The sequence below is a fragment of the Styela clava genome, chromosome 1 (genome assembly GCF_964204865.1).
Source record: "Styela clava chromosome 1, kaStyClav1.hap1.2, whole genome shotgun sequence".
NCBI classification, from domain to species: domain Eukaryota; kingdom Metazoa; phylum Chordata; class Ascidiacea; order Stolidobranchia; family Styelidae; genus Styela; species Styela clava.
In genome coordinates this window covers 12,414,971-12,427,577 of record NC_135250.1, presented here as the reverse complement: position 1 = coordinate 12,427,577, position 12,607 = coordinate 12,414,971, and the positions used below count along the sequence as shown (strand labels likewise).

At 34.2% G+C, this 12,607-nt stretch overlaps 1 long non-coding RNA gene across 2 annotated transcripts in view; it reads left to right on the top strand.

Annotated features, from left to right (window-relative positions):
* The window catches only part of LOC144425644 (uncharacterized), a 28,698-nt gene that overhangs the window by 11,287 nt on the left and 4,804 nt on the right, over positions 1-12,607 (top strand). Inside the window, exons 5-6 of one of the 2 annotated variants that reach the window (XR_013477572.1) lie at positions 201-321; positions 11,046-11,162. This is a non-coding gene — a long non-coding RNA (uncharacterized LOC144425644). Of the gene's footprint in view, positions 1-200; positions 322-7,813; positions 7,920-11,045; positions 11,163-12,607 lie in introns of those variants that run through there. The other variant, XR_013477573.1, reaches the window with a different exon arrangement.

Here is a 12,607-nt window from a genome sequence, read left to right as displayed (position 1 = left end):
GAACTGAAAATTAATATTTTCATTTTTATGTATCTAAACTCTAAAGTATAAGCATAGTTTCTCTGTGCTCCTGTCAAATTACATTTTCTGTAACTTATAAACCCAAAACTTAATAATGACGTAGTTCGAACATCTATATATAATTCAAATCAATATCATAAAAAATTTACCTACATTTCATTATCTCAAATAAATTTCAGCTTTCTGAAACACTTCTTGAAAGAGGGAAAGACAATTCATCATTATATCTAAAGACATGCGGAGTTATTCGTCCGATTATGCATCACTGAGAGAGGTGGCTGCCTCGAGTCTAAAGAGCAAGTATGTTATTAAAATCTTTTGAATCTTTCTAATTTACATTCATCACCACTATTCACGGATCCCCACAATCAATTTTAAAATTGGCATCTATTACTATTCCTAAATAAGTTAAAATTACTTTACTTAATTTAAATGCTAAACATTTTAATAGGCTTAATACCAGGTGAATTTGCAACCCAATTTCCTAATTGAAAACCGGCATTATAAAATATTAAAACTAAAATCTAAAACGGAAGATATCACCATAAGTTTTGTTCTAGCAGTCTCACAGCAGATTGAAAACGCTTTTCAGACATTGTAAATTTGTGTTATGTTAGGATTTCTTTAAAATGTATACCATATAAGAACTGAAATGGAAACACAGTAAATTGTCGCGCGATGTACCTTTTGTCTATTTTGAAACTACCGATGGTGCCAAATACGACTTTTTCTCTGTATGTGACGATATATAAGATAATTAATGCAAAATATATCGAACATTTTTTTTTGCAATATTTTAAATTACAATCGTTCGTATTTTGTCGATATTTTTAAAATAATTTTGAGTGCCGAAAAGACAAATCAAATTTGATTAACTTCAAAATACGATTCCGGTCTACTTATAGTTGGCAGTTTGGGACGTATTTCGTGCAATTTTCAAATAGTGATTTTTCATTTATTAAATAATCGTAAAAGTTTTCCCGACTAAAATTCGAGTAACGAAGAACACAAATAAATTACTGTGACAAGATAATTTGAATGCTCGCACCGGCTATGAATTGAATATTCTACTCGAGAGATAACTTTTTATCCTCTGCGATCTTACTTATATATAATGTCACATTTGAATTTGCGCTCGTTGTCATATTTCGACACTACTGATGTCAAATTTTATTAGTGTTATTACTTCTTTGGACAGTCACAAAATAGGACAAGTCAGTATTTTATTAAGTAATCGGAGCGCCAAAGTTTCTCCCACGGAGCACTTTGAGAACCTATGCCTTAATAGACCAGGGAAGAAATTTTCGTAGAAGTGTTTGAAGTATCGTTTTACATGTTTAATAGCTGAGTTTTAGGCAGAATATTGTACAATTTTAGCATCTCTTTGAAAATTAGCTGTTTGCATCTAATAATTAAATATTCACTCCAGCTCACCATATTAAGATTTTGTGGCAACGCTTCCGAATGGCCAAAAACTTGATATGGATACGTAAATGGAAATTGTCTGTCAGATGGAATTTTTTTTGGAAAACCCCCCAAATACTTTATAATATCATGATTCGGACAACTATCATTTTTTTTCTAGCTAATAAGCGAATAAGACAAGAATGAATTTTAGCAATAAAAAAACGTGTTTTTGTCATATTACCGCCCAATATTCGGAATAAAACTTGCATTACTTTGTTCCAAATTTTGTCAAATTTTTGTCATTGTTGAGAAGGAACTTTTTCCCTTGTGTTTGCAGTAATACTGTTAGTTTAGGCACCAATGCGCGCTAATAATTTTATATGGCAAAGTCTTTAGAACCGGACCGGTGTTCATTTCTTAGTATCGTTGGCATGAAATTTAATGGTATCAGCAATTATTCACTGGGGCAATGGTTCTCAAAGGGTGGGGCGCGCTTTGCAAAAGGGGTTTAGACAATTTTGAGGGGGCATGTAGCTAATTGAATCTATTTTTTGTTTGTTGGACTTATTCGTGCATTTTTTGGATATTTACATTCCATCCCCGTATTTTCAAGATATTTTTGAATGAAACATAATATTTGTTATATGTAGCTTATTGCTAGCTAGGTATTTTTGAGGTGTGGCGAGCATTTTCATAACAAGAGTTACATTGTAATTACCACAATTCGTAAAAATATTTTCATAGCTATACTATACTTATGAAAAAAAATTTCTACTCAAGATATAAGTACCAGTACTTCTTTATCGATTTCTCCTTGAATCCTCCCTCGAAAACGTCTACCTAACTGCTAGAACAGCATTGTATCAATAATAATATAAAAAGGAAATCATTAATTCTAAAACATTGAAACTCATTTCTTTTTATAATGAATTAAATTGAGTACACACTGAGTTTTGTGGATACAAGGATGTGTATATATCCAGTGTCATATTTATATGTATATTGCCTTCTTTTATTGATAGCATAGTCATTATTATCTTGCATAGAATTATTGATTTAATTTTATGGGCCAATCTGGCTAATCTTATATATGTAATTTGAAAGTATAATGGTCTATGACCATGGTAGTAACCAGTTAACCGTGTCATTCGTGTTCCAAGCTAGAATTACTTTAGCTTTCCAATAACGATGTTATATAAGTAATTCCAACCGAGTGTATCAATGTGAATTCTATACCATTTGCCACTGGTTAACCACGCCATGCAAGCCCCGAACTAAAATATTGTTTCCAGTGGCGATACTGTAACGCAGTGGTTCTCAAACTTCTTCGTATTGTGACACCCTCCAAAAAATATGCTCAAGTTGCGACTCTTCGTGGAAACCGTATTAATACCTTCCAATAAAGGACCTTTTTTGCAATGAGTTTTTTTTAAACGATCAAAGAAAACTAAACCAAGGTCAGTGAAATTGCATTTAATGGGATGGGAATACTTGCGTCTTTTTACAACTGGTTCTTGGTAAGATTTGTGAGAGCCGCACGCATTTCTCTCTCACTCGAGATCGATATTTTGTGCGTATTACGACCATGGTCGCAAAACCTGATTCGCATGAATACGAAGTCGCAAAAGGGATCAGAGTGCGCAACGCTTTTTTTTTACCAATGAAGGATAATCCTTGTTGAAGAAAATCCAAATTTCTTTTTACATCGATTCCGTTCAAAAACGGCGAAGAAAAGCAGCAATGTATTGTTGAAGCAAGATTTTGGCCAGTGAAACATGTTATCTAATAAGCCCAAACGGCATCATCGCATTCCCAGTTGCAACAAAAATCACGGAGCTTTACTACTTGAACGATCCAAAGTCAATGTAGCCTACGTCATACTTGCGTTTTTAGCCTTTTCTTGTTTAGTATCATTTTCACGCTTGTATTATTACTTTTTCTACGCGCCGCAAAAGAGATTCCGCAAAAAAAAAAATTACGACGCCCACTTTGAAAACCACTGCTGTAACGTATCAATATAGCCGTAAATCCTATTGGTAATACTTCGTTCATGTTCATAACTGTCTGAATCTAGAAATATATTTCCTATTGCTATATCGTTGATTGCAGGTACTAATATGTTAGGTTATTATGTGTATACATCTATATAAATGATGCAATAGAATAAATACACGGGTTTGTCTATATTTCTTACGTTTTATTTATACGGGTATTACGTTATTGATAACATGGTTCTGATTATTCTGCGTAGAATTCACTTGTTTTTTTCCACAAAATAGTATCATACTAAAAAAAGAATCAGACTAAGCGCAGAAATGTATCTGTAAATTATCATGGTCTATATCAGTGGTTCCTAAACTTTTTATTCGCAGTAATATATACCCACCCAGTTTACAAAAACATTTGAGGTCAGATAACAAATAAACAAGGTAAATCATAGTTTATAGTGTTTTTTTCAACGAGATATTTTAGCTTATTGGTCTTCCAGAGCAGTGATTTTCAACTGGTGTTCCGCGAGAGACATCCAGGTGTTCCGCGAAAAATTGCTTTTTCGAGGTATTATGACGTCATTTGAATAATATAAATAGCGTCGATTTGAAAACGGCGAGTCAGAGTTTTGGAAAGTCGGTATAAAAAACTTGTAACCAGATAAGAAATGACAGGCCATATTCCCTTTTAATGGACTTTATCTTCTTCCCTTTTTTTAGTGATCCATTCCATTCTTGACCAAATAATGTTTCAAAAATGTGATCATTATACTCGACTATGGATGGAGTCATCATCGGAGTAGATTACATTCGTTGCATTTTGAAGCTTTTCTTGCTGTAATAATTAGGGCGTGGCATCATCAAAATCGTCAAGTGTAGTGTTGAATTAGCAAATTCCGTAAATGAAATTGTGAATTTCTCGGTAACGATTTTACCTATGATAATGGTCGCGGTGTTGTTTTGTTGGAAAAGAAAACGTTAAAACTCGAGGTGATTAATTCTAATCAGCACAAAAGCAATTGGGCAATTCAGCACCAAGCAATTTTTTTGCATCTGGTCGCGCATGTAAGATATCGTTAAAGAAGTGCTCTTCATCGTCATCTCGCCTAGTGACCACGTAGAAAAGCCTTTATTTCAGCTTTTAAATCAACATTCAGGATTCACGTAATCACAGATTTATCTTATCACAGTATCTAATTGATTTATTCCGGAAATAACACTAACACCAGTATGGACCATAAGAAACTCAATTACCGTCTCAATAAATGTGTGCGATAATATTATTCGCTTAAAACTGGGACGTTTAATTTGCCAACGGCGATGAGTTAGATCCAAGCCAGCGCAAAAGATAAAAGTTAGAATAAAATTGGAATTTAAAAGCGCTCCTTAATGTTATTAACATCTGTCGCCGATGTGAACGCATATAATTCTACAAAAATTTGAAACTTCGATCTCCGCCGATCGGCAAGAGTTAATACGTGCGCACAAGAACAACAAAGGTGGTAATATGAAAACGTTCAGAGGGGCAAAAAAGTAGCGATAATGACGAAATTAAACAGTAAAAATCGCTTTGCTGCCAATTTTCATTGTTTCCAATAATTTCCAAATCGACCTCCGACCTTCTTTCTGAACTCCTGTTGCGTATAAAAAAAAACGCGAGAGATTGAGAGCTGTTGAGAAAGAGCTGCGTGTTTGTCTCTCCACAATTACAGAATAAAATATTTGAAAATCATCGAAACAGACCTAAATATCACAATAAAATACCATTTCTGTTTCTAGCTACCGTAATCATAGTATTCATGAGCAAACTTGCAAAAACATTTATTTGTAGCTCTGAATCGGAATGTGTCACGTCTTTCCCAGCTAAAGTTGACAAGCTATATTATTGATTTCGGTTTTTTATTTTCATGCCGAAATGATCGCCGTCAGTTAATTGCATAATATAGTTTATTTTCAAAAATCTCGTTTGGAGTTCCGCCACAATTTTAAATTGAAAAAAGTGTTCCGCGGTACAAAAAAGGTTGAAAAATCACTGTTCCAGAGAGTATTTTTTTCTTTAATTTTTGGTGACATTTTCGTCAGCCACAATCTCAACTCAACCCGTTTACTAATTGAATAGCAATTTTTTTTTTGATAGCACTTGTATCATTGTTACAAACTAGTTCGTAAATGAAAGAATCCAGGTTTCTGACTTCTGCCTTTTTTGCATGGGTTGTCAAATTATGAGAGATTTTAATTAAAAAGATACATCTTTATAAAAATCACGTATCGATGCATTTCTCAAATATAACATATGGATTTTATTTCCTCATTTCATTGCATTTCATGGAGCTCCATTTGAATTAAATATTTTCTGCGCTGTTGGAACCCTGCCCAGTGCAGCTTGTTCCCATTCGTCTAATTATATTTAAATTGTAGGATCGTTAACTGTTCGAACTGAACGATTAACTGTTCACTAAATTATCAAGTTATAATATAATTATAACCGCCCACTCTGGGAATCACTGGTTTATACCACCTGGTAGTAAACAGTTAATAACCATGTCATTTATGTTCCAATCCAGAATCGCAATAAATTTTCAATACTGGTAATATTGGAGTGAGTTTAATCAAGTACATTAATATAACCGTGAATATTACTACCTTCGGTACTGGTTAACCATGTAATTTGTGTCCCAAACTGAAATTTTCAATAAGGATAATATATAAATTAAGCCAATTGCACAAATGTAGCCGTAAATCCTACACACCCGACTTATACTTCCCTTGGTAATCCTAGTAGCCAATACCCATACGTTTCATGTTGATATGTGTTCGAAGCTGGCAATCCTCGGTACTACCAGTAACCATACAATTCATATTGATAAGTGTTCGAAGCTGACAATCCTTGGTAGTCCAAGTAACCATACGATTCATATTGATAGGTGTTCGAAGCTGGCATTCCTTGGTAGTTCAAGTAACCATACGGTTCATACTGATATGTGTTCGAATCTGGCAATTCTTGTTAGTCCAAGTAACCATACGGTTCATATTGATAAGTGTTCGAAGCTGACAATCCTTGGTAGTCCAAGTAACCATACGATTCACATTGATTCAAGTGTTTGAAGTAGGTTGATAAGTGTTCGAAGCTGGCAATATTCCTAATGCGCTGTTATTAAGTGCGAGTATTCATATCTTATATTCATGCGTGTATGTAATATGTATGACGCTTTATTATTGCAAATATTACGACTCTAAAATCGTTTATCATGAGGTACCAAAGCTAACATGTCCTTATCATTCTGCATAGTGCATACCATATACCATTTTTTTTATTAATCTTGGAACCCGTTTTCACCAGAGGGTATTAATGTAGTTGTCAATCCCCTCTCCCAAAATTCGTGTCCTAAAATTAAATTTCCTCTGATATACTATAGCCGCAAATACCTTATAACCAGTACCTTCATTGGTAGTGTTCCTAGAACCCATGCCCCTCATGTCCATAAGTTTTCAAATCTAGAAATATATTCCCTATTTCTTCATAGTTTATTTCGAGTATTAATATGTTATGTTCTTATAATGAATGTAGAATGTCTACAATCCCTGTGGCTAATTTAGAGGACCTCAATATTAGGTAAATATAACGCACAATGCCTGTGGTACACAAACATTTTAAGCCGTTCAAGTTTGGAATATCTCGCGTCTCGTGTAAATTACTTGTATATCTATCAATAAATAATATCTGCAATTTTTTCGGGAAACCTGCTGACAGAGTATTATTTTTATTATATTGAGTATAAGCTCAGCTTTGGTTTGTCTGTCAAATGGAATTTATTTTGGAAAATCCTCTAGTCTAAATACTGTATAATATCATGATTCGGACAACTATCGTTTTTTTCTGGCTAATAAGTAATTCCAACCGAGTGTATCAATGTGAATTCTATACGATTTGGCATTGGTTAACTACGCCATGCAAGCCCCAAAATAAAATATCGTTTCCAGTGGCGATACTGTAACGCAGCAAATCAGCAAATAATTTTATTTAAACGAAAAATTAATATTTTTATTTTTTTAAACTTCTAGTATTAGCTTAGCTACTCTGTGTCCCTGTTAATTACAACTCCAAAGATTGATAAGGACATAGTTTAAAAGACTATGTCTTTAACCAAATCTCTTTTCTGTATTTCTGTTAAATAGCATTTTTTGTGATTTAAATAACTTGATAGTGTCTTAGGTCAACGAAATTTAGTTTCACCTAAAGTTAGATGGACTCGGTATACACATGAACATAACATTGGATTGATTTTTGTTTTATGTATTTTTAATATAAGTTTACCTTTGCTTTACCTCTGCCAAACAGCACTTTTTGTGATTTATAAATCCCAAACTTGATAATGAAACTATATATTTATTTTCAGTTTTCTAAAACACTGCTTGAAAGAGTCATTGCATCAAACAGAATCGACATTGTTAATAATCTGGTGAATCACGGAGTGAGATTGACGCCTATATAGTCTAAAGCAGTGATTCTCAAACTAGGGTTTGAGAGCCGCATGCGGCTCTCAACAACCTTTCCTGCGGCTCTTGTTAATGTTTTAAAAATGAATTACTTTCAAAGAAAATTTTTCATTGAAAACCAATCATTGACTTGAAATTAAAATGCGGAAGTCTATTGGTTAGTCGAAGGGATTCCCCGTGTTTAATTCGCGTAGCGTTGACTAATCTACAAGATAAAATAGTGACGCAACAGTAAGCGTTTTCGCGGCCACTCGTACACTTTTCACTTGGAAAGATTTTAGACATGGCTGTAATCATTGGCTTGCTTTCGTGAATTTTCAGTTTCTGTCGCATTTCCGAATATTATGTATAAATCAAATTACATAATGATTATTCTAATTTCTAGAGCATTTTTAACTTTGTTCCAGTAATCGAAAATAGTGCCGAAATATTTGACGATCATCTCAAGCTACTGCACCTTGAATCCTCCACGATTACGACCCGCTTTGTCAAACTTATTAGGAATCAAAGCCAAATTAAATGGCTGTTAGTCAAGGGTGGGCAAAATCGAATATTTTTCGAATCGAATAATTTGAATATTTTTAACCAATACCGAATGGTCGAATAATGAATATTTCTTCATACAAAAAAGCGATCATAACGTCGGGGGTCGATACTCCATTTGGAAATTAATAGAAACATTGAAAAGTCTGAAATAAAGCTCTTTTTAGTGGTTAATGGTTTAATTCCATCATAATCGCTGATTGTCTTTGTCACCACGATCGTTTCGGCAGCGATACCCTAAAGTTGGTATTCTATATTACCTCCTTTTCTCGTTTTTGCAAGAATAAGGGGTCGCCATATATCGAAGTTTCATATTTCTAGTATACCCTTGCGTTCACATCAGCGACAGCTGTTGAATACATTTAAGGACTGATTTCAAAACCAAATTAATTTTATTCTGAGTTTCATCCTCTGCCTTGGATATGATCTTCCTTATCATCGCTTGTAAATCAACCGTGCCTGTTTATTAAAGTGATCAGTAACCGAGATGCAGATATTTATTAAAATGATAATTGAGTTTCTCATGCTTTTCTATGGTGTTCGTGTTATTTTAGTATTAGGTTTAGATAGATAAACGTAGCAAATTTACGATTGCGTGAATCCTGAATGCTGATTTAAAATAGCGATTAAATAAATTGGCAATAAAGGCATTTCTAGTCCTTTGTGCCTAATAAGGGGTTAGGCGCTAATTCCTTCAAGTTTTAACTTTTTTTCAACAAAGCAACACCCCCACCCAAGTCATTTTAACATTTAATTTTAATCAACTTTATTTTCGGTAATGCAAGAAATGGCTAATGACATGTCACCAATCATGCGGAGTTCTAAATTTTTAAATTTTAAATTTTTAAATTTATTTCAAATACCTAATCTGGTTTGACGTTTCTAAATTTACGGAACGGTCGGTAGGTTTTTTTGCAAAATATGGAATTGGAACGATAAGTCAAGTGCAAATATAAGCATATAACACCATAACGCAAAGACAACGACTTTTCAAATTTGTCTTTTTTTTTCTGATAGCGAGCGCCGTTGGGAAATCTCGCACAATTCACGATTGAGTTGGAGACCCGCGAGTTCGGCGTCCAAGCAGAGCGGCGCAGGTCACGTGGTAACGGATATTCGAATAGTAAAATGCCATTCGAATATTTTATTATTTGAATATTTTGCCCAGCCCTAGTTGTTACGATGACTTGGTATTTAAATACGCGCTTAATAAGGTTTGTTGCTATTTTACCTTGTGTTGTTTGTGTGCGGCTCTTCATAACTTTGAGGTTTGAAATGCGGCTCTGGGACTAAAAAAGTTTGAGATTCACTGGTCTAAAGAGTAAAGAGCAAGTATATATGTAATCTTATAATCTTTCAATTCATATTTTGTCACGTATAAACTGATATATATATCATGTTCAATCCCGCTAGTCAGGAAGAGCTGCAAATATTTCAATTATCGCACAAGATGTCCAAAATATTATCCATTGGGAACCACTACATTAGACCGTTTTCCTTTATCAATTTTACTCTTTCATTTTTGTTTCGCGAGGCGAGATAAAAAGTGTAAAAGTTCCGTGGCCGAAAAAGTTTGGGAAACGTAGAACACATTACTAAATGTTCTAGTAAAACTTATTGTGAAATCAAGCACGCCGCGGAACAATTATTCCATGCTGAGAACCGATCGCATTTTTTTATTTCGCAATCTGTTTCTGAATATCAATAATTGTTTTTTCATTGTTTGGTCACAATTAATTTCAAACAAATTTATTTATCGCCATATTTAAACTGCATGATTGCTCTTTTCTTGTCATTGTTGTAAACTGCTTGTCTGAGGAAGTCTGATTTTGGTCAGACGAAACGTTACAGAAATATATTTGTGTTAGTGTGTAATAAATTAGCGTTGCTGTTTGTATAGCGTTGCGCAGTTGTAAGTTTTAGTGAACCCGTCATCTCCAGGGATGTCGCGCGCTTTGGTGTTTGTGCTTATATGATAGTGCCCTTAGATGCTTTCTGCCTATGACTTTGTAACATCTTGGGTTGTTATCGAAAACCTAGGATTTTCAAGATGAAACTTTTCATGTTTTATACCCTTGCACGAAATTGGGCTTTTATGAAGTTTGGATTGGGCTCCTAATATCAACTGTTCGATACAATGGGGTTTGGCGAGAGCTTTCAGGATAGCGCAGGGATTCGACAGGCTCGAAAAGGTTAGGGTTAACTGGAATTTAAAAAAATCACACAGCGTTACGTAGTATTATTCTTTTTTATGTTGCCATTTCGCGAGTGCAGAAACAGACAGGTACAAATAGATTTGTTGAAATATATATCCAATTCATATCGAATTATATTTTCTGTCATTCATAAACCCAAAACTTGACATAGTTCACATAATGACATAGTTCGAAAAATTATTGGTACATTGAAATTTTAACCCTCAAGCGAAATTAGATCGAAATAATTAAATATTCTTCCGAAATTTATCAGTTTTGTAAAATTTACCATCTTCGAATATCACAGTTTATCTTTGGTTTACCTATGCCAAACAGCATTTTTTGTGATTTATAAATCCAAAACTTGATAATGAAACTATATATTTATTTTCAGTTTTCTAAAACACTGCTTGAAAGAGTCATTGCATCAAACGAAATCGACATTGTTAATAGTCTGGTGCACCACGGAGTGAGATTGAAGCCTATATCTAGTCTAAAGAGTAAAGAGCAAGTATGTAATCTTATAATCTTTCAATTCATATTTTGTCAGGTAGAAACTGATATATCATGTTAAATTCCGCTATTCAGGAAGATCTGCAATTATTCGAATTATCCTCACAAGATGTCCAAAATATTTCTCCCAATTTTATTTATATAATTTTGTAAAGTTATGTAATGCGGTGGCAGGGGCGTAGCCAGAAAATTTCAAGGGGGGCGGGGAGTTCTGATTTTTTTTCGCCAAGTTAGATCGAAACAGCTAGCGAGTCCGATCGAACGCTAGAATACGCGTGTTTCAGCAGTCTTTGGAGTCTAAAAAGCGTTTCAAGGTACGGAAGATTGCCATCTATGATACAGAAAAATATTTTTTTTTCTTTTTAAAAGAGGGGGGGGGGGGGGTCGACCCGCAAAACCACCCCCGGGCTACGCCACTACGTTCACGGGCAGGTGTGCAGTTTTAGCCGGTATGCAATAAATTTTTCTGCTTTGTTAATATATCCAATTCCAATATATCCAATTCATATCTAATTTATCAAATTACATTTTCCGTCATTCATAAACCCAAAACTTGAAATAGTTCATATAGTTCACATAATGACATAGTTCGAAAAATTATTGGTACATTCAAATTTTTACCCCCCAGCCGAAATTAGATCAAAATTATTAAGTATTTTTTTGAAATTAATCAAATTGAGCCACCACAACTTTTTGTTGAATCAAGTTTTTTATATTAGTGCTCGATTTAATGAAATATTCAAATTTTCCCCCGCTATTGTGTTTCATTCTCAATTTCGTTTGCACTGTATATTAAATATTTAAGTATATTACCACAGTTGAAAATGTTTCTTTGGAAAAATGAGATTTCGGAAAACACCCCCGCTCGCTTTAAAATAACAAATTAATAGTTGTTCAGCTTGGGTTATATGGTTCGGGTTAGGAATGATTGAAAATTTGAAATCTGCATTCGGGTGTTTTTTTTTTAAGTTGATTCTTCCATTGGATTGAATTTAAATCTGTCATTAACTTAACTCAATCTACCCGCCCTCCATTTGAGCCAAATCTCATCGGAAAACTTTTTTTTTTTTTTTTTTAGGGCGCTTTGTGCTAGACGCTTCCCGATACGCGTGTGCCTTTCGCTCAGCCGTGTCGCGTTGAAAATGAGAGAAATTTTTTATTTATTTTTTTTTTTGAAAGTTTTGTTTTGGTACCGCTCTGATAAATACAAGCGAAATCGACTCGACAGCAAAGTCTCTCACGGAAGAAATAATTACGTCACCGTTCTGGCAAGCCCAAACCTTGCTTTTGAAGCAAAGTGAATATTCAATTAACAAAGGGCGCATGTTTCGCGAGTAATTTCGAGCGAGCGCATTTAATGTTTGTTTATAATTGTGCTTATATACGCTTATATACGCGCTGAAAACGATTGCTCGTTGTCCGTGGCCACCGTGGCCGGCGTTA